Raw genomic sequence first — 11,561 nt, forward strand, 5'->3', positions numbered from 1 at the left:
TTCCCGCTCCCCGCACCAAGCCTGTGGTGCGCGTCGCCAGCCCGGTCCGGCCTGTTCCTGCTCCCCGCACCAAGCCAGTGGTGCGCGTCGCCAGCCCGGTTCGGCCTGTTCCTGCTCCCCGCACCAAGCCAGTGGTGCGCGTCGTCAGCCCGGTCCGGCCCGTCCCTGCTCCCCGCACCAAGCCAGTGGTGCGCGTCGTCAGCCCGGTCCGGCACGTTCCCGCTCCCCGCACCAAGCCAGTGGTGCGCGTCGTCAGTCCGGCACGGTCCGTGCCTGTTCCACCTGTGCCTGGTCCGGCACCGGTCAGCTGCTCCACGCCGGAGCCAGAGCAATCCGCTCCACCGGTGTTCAGTCCAGCTCCGGCCAGCAGGGCCTGACCACGAGGGCGAGAGAGAGAGTGGTGGTCACGCCCGGAGCCGGATCTGCCTCCGAGGCGGAATGCCCACCCGGCCCCTCCCCTGTGGTGTTTGGTTGGCGCGGTTGCAGTCCGCGCCTTTGGGGGGGGTACTGTCACGCCCTGGCTCTGGGGACTCTTTAATGTTGAGCCAGGGTGTTAGTTCCTATATTTAGTTGTTCCTTGTTTTCTGTCTAGATCGTTTAGATCTATTTTGGCCAGGGTGGTTCCCGATCAGAGGCAGCTGTTGCTCGTTGTCTCTGATTGGGAACCATACTTAGGCAGCCTGTTTTGCACAGTTGATTGTGGGATCTTGTTCTGTATAGGTTTGTGTTGGTGAACCTTTGGACTTCACGTATCATTTTGTTGTTGGTGTAAAGTACTCATTAAAAGATGTACGCCTATCACGCTGCGCCTTGGTCTGCCTCTTACAACGATCGTGACAGGTGGCTATTTGAAGAATCTCAAATATATTTTGATTTCTTTAACACTTTTTTGGTTACTACATGATTCCATATGTGTTACTTCTAGCTGTGGATGCTGACATGTATAATGTTGAGTCATCAGTGTACATAGACACACAGGCTTTGTTTAATGCTAGTGGTAGATCATTAGTTAACATTTAGAACAGTAAAGCGCTGCCTTGCGGAATACTACACTTTACATGTTTTACATTAGAGAAGCTTCCATTAAAGGAAACCCTCTGTGTTCTATTGGATAGATAGCTCTCAACCCATGATATGGTAGAGGATGTAAAACCATAACACACGTTTTTCCAGTAACAGATTATGGTCAATAATATCAAAGGCTGCACTGAAGTCTAACAATATACAAGTCATAAGTGCCCTTCTCTATAAGCAAGCTGAAAGTCGTGTTAATTTGTTCAGAGAAATAGCATTATATCTGGTCAAACACCATTTTTTCCCAAACGTTTGCTGTGAGCCGGCAGCAAGCTGATTGGTTGGCTGTTAGAATCAGTAAAGGGCGCTTTACCATTATTGGGTAGCGTAATAACTTTAGCTTGCCTCCAAGTCTGAGAACAAACACTTTTCAGATTGAGGTAGCATCTCCTTTTCCGTTTCAAAACGTTTTATCCCATTTGGTGCTTACTGAACGTGACCCTGTTAACTGTTTTGTTAACCCGCACATGGGTATAAGACATATAATATATGCTATTTAGCTTTGGATAAAAGCGACTTAGTCATACGTGCATACATTTTACATATGGGTGGTCCCGGGAATCGAAACCACTACCCTGAGCTACAAAGGTCCATAATTGTCTCTGTAAATACCTAGTTAGAGTGAAATTGGTTGCATTAAGTGGCGCGACTGTAATGAATGTATTAATGTGTTTATTCTGTAGGCCTAAACTATGCTGTTGAAACGCTACAGGCTGAAATCCTAACTTGAGATCTACGCTTGTAACTCAAATGTTCAGGTAAATTTACATCGATACATGGTTTACACAAAAGTCCAAGTTATGTATCAGGGTTGGGGTCAGTTCCATTTCAAATCAGGACGTAAACTGAAATCCCAATTCCAATTATCCTCATTGAAAAGCAATGACGAGAATTAGAATTTAAATTGGAATTTCGGTTTACCTGCTGAATTAAAATGGAATTGAGCCAAACCTTGTCAGGATTCAGGCCTAAAGAGAACAAATCAACTCACTGCTGCTCATTGTAACCTGACAGTAGACTACACATGAACTATCCTAGCCTGGTTAAAACAGACTAAACACTGTGCTCACCTTACAGTCTGACAGTGGTGAGCACAGCGTTATGTCTGGTGTAACCAGGCTAGAACTACCCTGTCTTCAGATCTGTCTATTTATGATAAATGTATATGATGATGATATTATAATAATATAATCAGGGAGGGGATTTTGGTTTTGTCTGAAAGGGAAATCGTTTTTTGGGCACTACTGAACAATTAAAACAATTTTTGTTTTAGCAATTTTATTTGTCCATTTATGCAGAAATTCTTGTCAGTTTTGCTTGTTCTGCATTTACATTTACATTTTTACATTTTAGTCATTTAGCAGACGCTCTTATCCAGAGCGACTTACAGTTAGTGAGTGCATACATTTTTCATACTGTTTTACACTGTTATACAAGCTGTACACTCACCACCCCACACTGTATCAAAGTGTCATTTCCTCAGTGCTGTCACATGAAAAGACACACTCAAATATCCACAAAAATGTGAGGGGTGTACTCACCTCTGTGAGATACTGTATATTGATATTTTATTTATACAGTAAAAAAAAAAAAAACACTTCTCACACCAGATAGGTGTAGCGAAATAGGTTGTGTTACAGGGTCAGCCATAGTAGTATGGCACCCCTGGAACAAATTAGGTTTAAGTGCCTTGCTCAAGAGCACGTCGGCCGATTTTGCACCTTGTCGGCTCAGGTAATCAGGTTATTGGCCCAACGATCTAACCGCTAGGCTACCTGCCGCCCTCAGACAGTACAGACAAAATTAGAGGTGAGAGTCCATGATGACTGTTGAAAGTGCCTTTTCACATAACAACCAAGCACTTAGCAAAGTCTTGGGCTTTTCTGTGTCCCAGTAGGCTACTCCTAACTGCCTTCCTCTCCTCATCTCTTTTCCTCCATTGCCACTCATCCACTGATGTTTAATTTCAGACTTTCCCTTAGATTCTACTTTCAAACTAGTCTGGCTGATACCAAACTCGAAGGGGGCTGTGCTTTTACTGGTTGGTTCTCCTCCGTGTCTTTCTCACTCAAACACCCACAGCCCACAAGTGCCACCCCCATCCATTACCACTGTTGGATTTTCAAATCCAAACAACGAGAGGTCTCAACCCCCTGGGAGGGGCGGAGTGGACATTTGATAAAACGAATCGATAAGTCCGCTCAAATTCTGAGCGACTATTGCATTAACTGCCTCCTTTCCAGACCAGTGAGTCACAACTTTTCCTCGCTGTGTGGTCATGTGAGTCGCATCAGTGACTGAACAATGACTGGAAAGACTGGAATGACTGGAACGAATTGCAAAAATCTCTGAAGCTGGAGACTCTTATCTCCCTCAATAACTTTAAGCATCAGTTGTCAGAGCACCTTACCGATCACTGCACCTGTACACAGCCCATCTGAAATTAGCCCACCCAACTACCTCATCCCTATATTGTTATTTATTTTGCTCTTTTGCACCCCAGTATCTCTATTTGCACATAAGCTCTTGCACATCTAGCATTCCAGTGTTAATACTATTGTAATTATTCTGCACTATAGCCTATTTATTGCCTTACCTCCATAACTTGCTACATTTGCACACACTGTATATATATTTTCTGTTGTATTTTTGACTTTATGTTTTTTACCCCATATGTAACTCTGTGTTGTTTTTATTGCACTGCTTTGCTTTATCTTGGCCAGGTCGCAGTTGTAAATGAGAACCTGTTCTCAACTGGCTTACCTGGTTAAATAAAGGTGAAATAAAAAAATAAAAAAATAAAAGCCAGGCACATGTTAGAGTTGAGGAGGATCATGGCCTTGAGGCAGACATACTCCTCCCTCTGCAGCTTGAGCTCTCTGAACCTGGAGGTGGCAGCTAGCAGCATTTTTTTTAAAAAATTTTTCAGCATGTCAAAGATATCTATAAATTCTGCTTTTATAAATTAGAAAAGATCTGAGATGTGCTAAAATGTTGTTGTTGTCTTATATTGAGTCAAAGTCTATAAAGGTTCTTATTTCTCATACAGTACTTACGATTTGGTCGTGTGGTTTACATTAGTCATTTAGCAGACGCTCTTATCCAGAGTGACTTACAGTAGTGAGTGCAAACGTTTTCATTTACTGATCAAATAAGAAATATATTGTTATCCAACAAAATTGGCTACATAAATATATCATTTGAATATGTAGGCTAAACCTGTTATTATGTTGCAGTCCCCACTCCAGTTCCCCCTAGTAGGACTGCTGTGGGTATTGTCCTGTCCTGTGATTTTTACACAACTGTAACATTAAGGTTAGATTGCTGCATAACATCACAGAGTAGACCAGATATTATTGAGCTTCTCCATTCCTCCGTGGCTTGAGGAAGAAGCTGCCTATAACTGAACTAGGATCAGTTTACCCTCCGCCAATCCAATCGACACAAAACTGACTTTAGATGACTGGACTGCATCCTACTCCTTGGTTGTGAGTGAGAGACTGGAACAAACCAAACCACATACAGTACTGCTACAATATGGAAGTAAATTAGTATATCATAGTGAACCCAGCAGTGAAATAGTGGGATTCCATATTTGCATGTATTTTCTTGAAACCATCCAACACTGTTGTTGTCTGATGTCCCCTCATTTGACTGGTAAATATGTGTGGCTTATTACTGACTAGAGAGCTGCTCTCTGCCTTTCAGAGTATTCACTGTCAATGGAATGATCTCTGCCCCCTTGTTTTCCCCATCCTATATTAAACCTAGCCTGGTCCCAGATCTGCTGTCTTGCCACCTCCTATAGTAATTTTGTATTGGCAACACAGCACAATCAGTTCTGGGACCAGGCTATATTAGACCTATTTCATTTTGGAACATTGAGGCATTTCCTTGAACACTGTTTTCCCACATATAACATAACATATCCCATTAGACCTATACAGCCTATTCCCATCTCCTCCAAGTAGTAATCGAACATAGGGAGCATAGGGAGCATTAGTAAAATGAAGCCTGTAAATACAGATATTTGGTTTAATATTGACATGGCAACTTCCCATTGGAACCCCAGTGGTAGTGAGTGTGTCAGATTGTGTGGGTGTTTCCACAGAATAGTCGGCTGACCTATACAGTGCGGGAAAAAAGTATTTAGTCAGCCACCAATTGTGCAAGTTCTCCCACATAAAAAGATGAGAGAGGCCTGTAATTTTCATCATAGGTACATGTCAACTATGACAGACAAATTTAGAAGAAAAGAAATCCAGAAAATCACATTGTAGGATTTTTAATGAATTTATTTGCAAATTATGGTGGAAAATAAGTATTTGGTCACCTACAAACAAGCAAGATTTCTGGCTCTCACAGACCTGTAACTTCTTCTTTAAGAGGCTCCTCTGTCCTCCACCCGTTACCTGTATTAATGGCACCTGTTTGAACTTGTTATCAGTATAAAAGACACCTGTCCACAACCTCAAACAGTCACACTCCAAACTCCACTATGGCCAAGACCAAAGAGCTGTCAAAGGACACCAGAAACAAAATTGTAGACCTGCACCAGGCTGGGAAGACTGAATCTGCAATAGGTAAGCAGCTTGGTTTGAAGAAATCAACTGTGGGAGCAATTATTAGGAAATGGAAGACATACAAGACCACTGATAATCTCCCTCGATCTGGGGCTCCACGCAAGCTCTCACCCCGTGGGGTCAAAATGATCACAAGAACGGTGAGCAAAAATCCCAGAACCACACGGGGGGATCTAGTGAATGACCTGCAGAGAGCTGGGACCAAAGTAACAAAGCCTACCATCAGTAACACACTACGTCGCTAGGGACTCAAATCCTGCAGTGCCAGACGTGTCCCCCTGCTTAAGCCAGTACATGTCCAGGCCCGTCTGAAGTTTGCTAGAGTGCATTTGGATGATCCAGAAGAGGATTGGGAGAATGTCATATGGTCAGATGAAACCAAAATATAACTTTTTGGTAAAAACTCAACTCGTCGTGTTTGGAGGACAAAGAATGCTGAGTTGCATCCAAAGAACACCATACCTACTGTGAAGCATGGGGGTGGAAACATCATGCTTTGGGGCTGTTTTTCTGCAAAGGGACCAGGACGACTGATCTGTGTGAAGGAAAGAATGAATGGGGCCATGTATCGTGAGATTTTGAGTGAAAACCTCCTTCCATCAGCAAGGGCATTGAAGATGAAACGTGGCTGGGTCTTTCAGCATGACAATGATCCCAAACACACCGCCCGGGCAACGAAGGAGTGGCTTCGTAAGAAGCATTTCAAGGTCCTGGAGTGGCCTAGCCAGTCTCCAGATCTCAACCCCATAGAAAATCTTTGGAGGGAGTTGAAAGTCCGTGTTGCCCAGCGACAGCCCCAAAACATCACTGCTCTAGAGGAGATCTGCATGGAGGAATGGGCCAAAATACCAGCAACAGTGTGTGAAAACCTTGAAGACTTACAGAAAACGTTTGACCTGTGTCATTGCCAACAAAGGGTATATAACAAAGTATTGAGAAACTTTTGTTATTGACCAAATACTTATTTTCCACCATCATTTGCAAATACATTCATAAAAAATCCTACAATGTGATTTTCTGGAAAAAAAATTCTCATTTTGTCTGTCATAGTTGACGTGTACCTATGATGAAAATTACAGGCCTCTCTCATCTTTTTAAGTGGGAGAACTTGCACAATTGGTGGCTGACTAAATACTTTTTTTCCCCCACTGTACAGGTGTGCACTCCTCATGATTTGGAAACCAAATAATGTAATGTAATGGAGCCAACATAGCAGTGATGTTTTCATCAAACAGAAGAAGTAGACACTGTGATGGGGAGAGGAAGTGGATTTGATAATATCTTATGATGTCTAAAACCTTTACTAATAACTTTCTGAAGCTTTTATACACAGAGTATACCAAACATTAGGAACACCTTCCTAATATTGAGTTGCACCAACCCCACCCAATTTGTCGGGACATGGACTCTACAAGGTGTCCAAATCGTTCCACAGGGATGCTGGCCTATGACTAAAATTCTTCCCACAGTTGTGTCAAGTTGGCTGGATGTCCTTTGGGTGGTGGACCATTCTTGATACACACAGGAAACTGTTGAGCGTGAAAAACCCAGCAGCGTTACAGTACCACTGCTTTCAGCCAATCAGCATTCAGGGCTCGAACCACCCAGTCTATAATTATATTTATATACCACAAAAGTGCCAACCCCCACATTTGCTAAAATAGATTGTGAGATTGCCTTATGAAATAGGAAGGAAGTTGCCAGCTTTCTTCCTATTTCATAGTTGTTTCGGGGATGGCTATTGTTTCATTTACATTTTAGTCATTTAGCATACATTCTTATCCAGAGCGACTTACAGTTAGTGAGTGCATACATTTTCATACTGGCCCGCCGTGGGAATCAAACCCACAACCCTGGCGTTGCTCTACCAACTGAGCTACAAGGAGGCATCCTTGTAATGTTTAGTGTTAGGATTGGGGATAGAGCAATCTGATCCTAGGTGTGTGTGTGTGTGTGTGTGTGTGTGTATGGTGTGTGTGTGTGTGTGTGCATGTGTGCGTGTGTGCGTGTGTGTGTGTGTGCGAGTGTGCGAGTGTGCGAGTGTGTGAGTGTGTGTGTGTGAGTGAGTGAGTGAGTGAGTGAGTGAGTGGCAAGCATTTCACCCTAGGAGAAAACACACCACCAACTATACTTACCCTTGGTCTGACTATAAGTTCATTTGGCCAGTTTGACATGACCATAAAGTCTCTAACAAGTAAAGCACACAGAACATATTTTGCTATTAGAAAGACCCTGAATACATTTACCCCACCAATTACAATTTCTCTTAAATTATTTGACTCTGTCATTACTCCAATCCTTCTATTTAGGGTCCCCTTTACAATTTAAAATATACATCATGGGATAAAAGCCCAACTGAAATCTTACACCTGGAATTTTGTAAAAATATTCTAGGTGTGCACAAAACCCACATTAAAGAATACTATAGTATACTATGGTATAAATACTACAGTATTCACTGTAGTATTTTTGCGGACTTTACTGTAGTATTTACAGTTAACTATAGCATAATTACTGTAGTAAAAGAGAACTGTAGTATATACTGTAGTAATGTACTGTTTATACAGACTGTACTATACTGTAGTATTTACTGTAGTGTTTTTGCGGCTGTAGTATACTGTAATATTTAGTGTAGTGTTTCTGCAGACATTACTTTATTATTTACTATAGTGTTTATGTTTGATTATCTTTGACATAGAAGTGGAGGCTTTCTCCTTCAGGAAACTTACAGGAGAAATACAAAAAATAGCACATTTTCCATAACCTGTAGGTAGGTAGGAATGGAGTCTGAACAGATAGTTCAGAGCTTCTGCTCTTTTCTAAAACCTGTAGGGAACACAATATATAGTCTATACTTGGCATGTAGGTTTCTCACTTATGGGTGGCACAAATTGCAATATGTGGGAGGGGAATGGGCAGGGTATATGCAAATTAAATACTGTAGTATTTACAATAGTTAAAAAAGTGTAGTGTTTTTGCAGACATTACCATAGCATTTACTACAATGTGTTTTTTGTGTGGATAATACTGAAGTATTTACTATAGTATTCTGCAGTATACTACAACATTCTATACTAAGTACTACACATGATCGAGGGATACTACAGTGTGCAGTATAGTATTCTACAGTGTGCTACAGTTTACTATAGAATGTAAGTACTGTAGTATCTTATAGTAAACTGTAGTATTTTTTTATGAGAGAAATGCCCCAAACCTAGCTTTTAGGGCAGAACTTGGGAGATTCCCACTAGCACAACTTTAAAAAAGAGCTACCAAATTCTGGACGTAACACACTGTGATCCAGAATGTTATCATCACAAGGCTTTTTTATGCATATACCGCAACTTAGTGGTCCTCTGTAGCTCAGCTGGTAGAGCACGGCGCTTGTAACGCCAAGGTAGTGGGTTCGATCCCCGGGACCACCCATATACAAAAATGTATGCACGCATGACTGTAAGTCGCTTTGGATAAAAGCGTCTGCTAAATGGCATATTATTATTATTATTATTATATTATTATTAGAGAGTGAACCTTTGAGCAGTTGGCCTAAAAGCACCAGCTAAATTCAACAATTTGACCATCAATAACAAAATTCAAACAAATAGAACATCTCAAACCAAAATACATGAACTAATTATTGGCAAAACTAAATTCAATTAAATCACAAACTTCAATGTTACTAAATTCTAAATAGAGATATCACATTAGCACTACTCCAGTGTTCCAAATATGATTTAATCAGAGGTTGTCACGCCCTGACATTGAGATCTCTAGTTGAGTTGGTCAGGGTGGGTCCCAATCAAAGCAGGAGCTCTCCCTTCAGAAGGAGGCGCTGCAGGAGGCCCACAGGGAGAAGGAGTCAGTGGATGAACGGAGAGAGGAGCTGGCCAGGCAACAGGAGGAGCTGAGAGAGGAGTTAACCCTCCAGCAGCAGAAAGCTCGGTCCTTAGAGCAGAGTCTGGCGGAGCCAGGTTTAGCAGAGCCAACTCCCCACACTCGCTTTGAGGAGCGTGTGACCGTGCAGGCACCAGGCTATGCGCCGGCTTTACGCACTGTGCCGCCAGTGCGCCTTCACAGACCGGTATGGCCCGTGCCTGCTCCTCGCACCAAACCAGTTGTGCGTGTCTCCAGCCCGGTGTGCCCCGTACCTGCTCCTCGCACCAAACCAGTGGTGATCCATGGCACGAAGCCTCCAGTGATGATCCATGGCACGAAGCCTCCAGTGATGATCCATGGCACGAAGCCTCCTGTGATGATCCATGGCACGAAGCCTCCAGTGATGATCTATGGCACGAAGCTTCCAGTGATGATCCATGGCACGAAGCCTCCAGTGATGATCCATGGCACGAAGACTCCAGTGATGGTCCATGGCCCGGAGCCTCCTGCGACGGTCTGCAGTCCAGAGTCTCCAGCTCCGGTCAGCTGCTTTACTCCAGTGCCAGAGCAGTCCGCTCCACCGGTGCCTAGTCCAGCTCCGGTCAGCTGCTCCACTCCAGTGCCAGAGCAGTCCGCTCTACCGGTGCCTAGGCCAGCTCCGGTTATCTGCTCCACTCCAGAGCCGGGGCAGTCCGCTTCACCGGTGCCTAGTCCGGGTCCGGTCATCTACTCTTCCCCCATGCCGGAGCCATCCGCTCCACCGGGGTCCGAGCCGGAGCCAGACGTCAACCCCTCTCCAGGGTCGGCAACTCCCACACCAGGGTCCGGACAGGACTTGGTGCATCGCGGGAGGACTGCTTGGCCGGGACCAGATGTCAGCCCCTCTACTGGGTCGAGGGCTCCCACACCAGGGACCAGACAGTGCTTGGTGCATTGTGGGAGGACTGAGAGGGGGAGCATCGCGCCGGGGTCCAGACCGGACCGGGCGTGCAAAGGGGAGGCAGGATGGGAGAAGAGTTTTCTGCCTACGTCACGACGGAGCCGGAGCCGCCACCGAGGCTAGATGCCCACCCGGAGCCTCCCCTAATGAGTCAGGTTTTTGCAGCCGGAGTCCGCACCTTTGGGGGGGGGGGTACTGTCACGCCCTGACATTGAGATCTCTGGTTGAGTTGGTCAGGGTGTGAAATCTAATTTATATATTTCTATGTTGGCCGGGTGTGGTTCCCAATCAGAGGCAGCTGTCGGTCGTTGTCTCTGATTGGGGATCATACTTAGGCAGCCATGTTGCCTACCTTAGTTGTGGGATCTTGTTTCTGTTTGGCTTGTTTGATGTTTAGCCTCTTGAACTTCACGTTCTGTTGGATTTTGTTATTTTGTCTGTGTTTATTAAAATAAACGACTATGTACGCATACCACGCTGCACCTTGGTCCGATCCTTTACACAACGGACGTGACAGAAGTATTTACCTCCTGAAATTTGAAGAAAGAAATGCAGGATTTCTTGAACTACCTGTTAAGGAGAAAATCGTTTTTTTTACAGTAGATCTTGCTGCAGATTATGTCCTGGCCTATCATAATATGAGAAACAAGAGCTCCCACCATCACATACACATAAACCCTTGTAGATTACATTTTTCTGTTTTTGTGTATTATTTTCTGTATAATTGTATTTGTTGATATATTAGTGTTATATTTTTCATAAATATACACTACCAGTCAAAAGTTCGGGTTTTTCTTTATTTTTTACTATTTTCTACATTGTATAATAATAGTGAAGACATCAAAACTATGAAATAACACATATGGAATCATGTAGTAACCAAAAAAGTGTTAAACAAATCAAAATATGACCTTCATGTCTTAAAGTAATGATGGACTGTCGTTTCTCTTTGCTTATTTGAGCTGTTCTTGCCATAATATGGACTTGGTCTTTTACCAAATAGGGCTATCTTCTGTATACCACCCCTACCTTGTCACAACACAACTGTTTGGCTCAAACGCATTAAGAAGGAAAGAAATTCCACAAAT

The sequence above is a fragment of the Coregonus lavaretus genome, assembly GCF_964263955.1.
Source record: "Coregonus lavaretus genome assembly, chromosome: 1".
NCBI lineage: Eukaryota > Metazoa > Chordata > Actinopteri > Salmoniformes > Salmonidae > Coregonus > Coregonus lavaretus.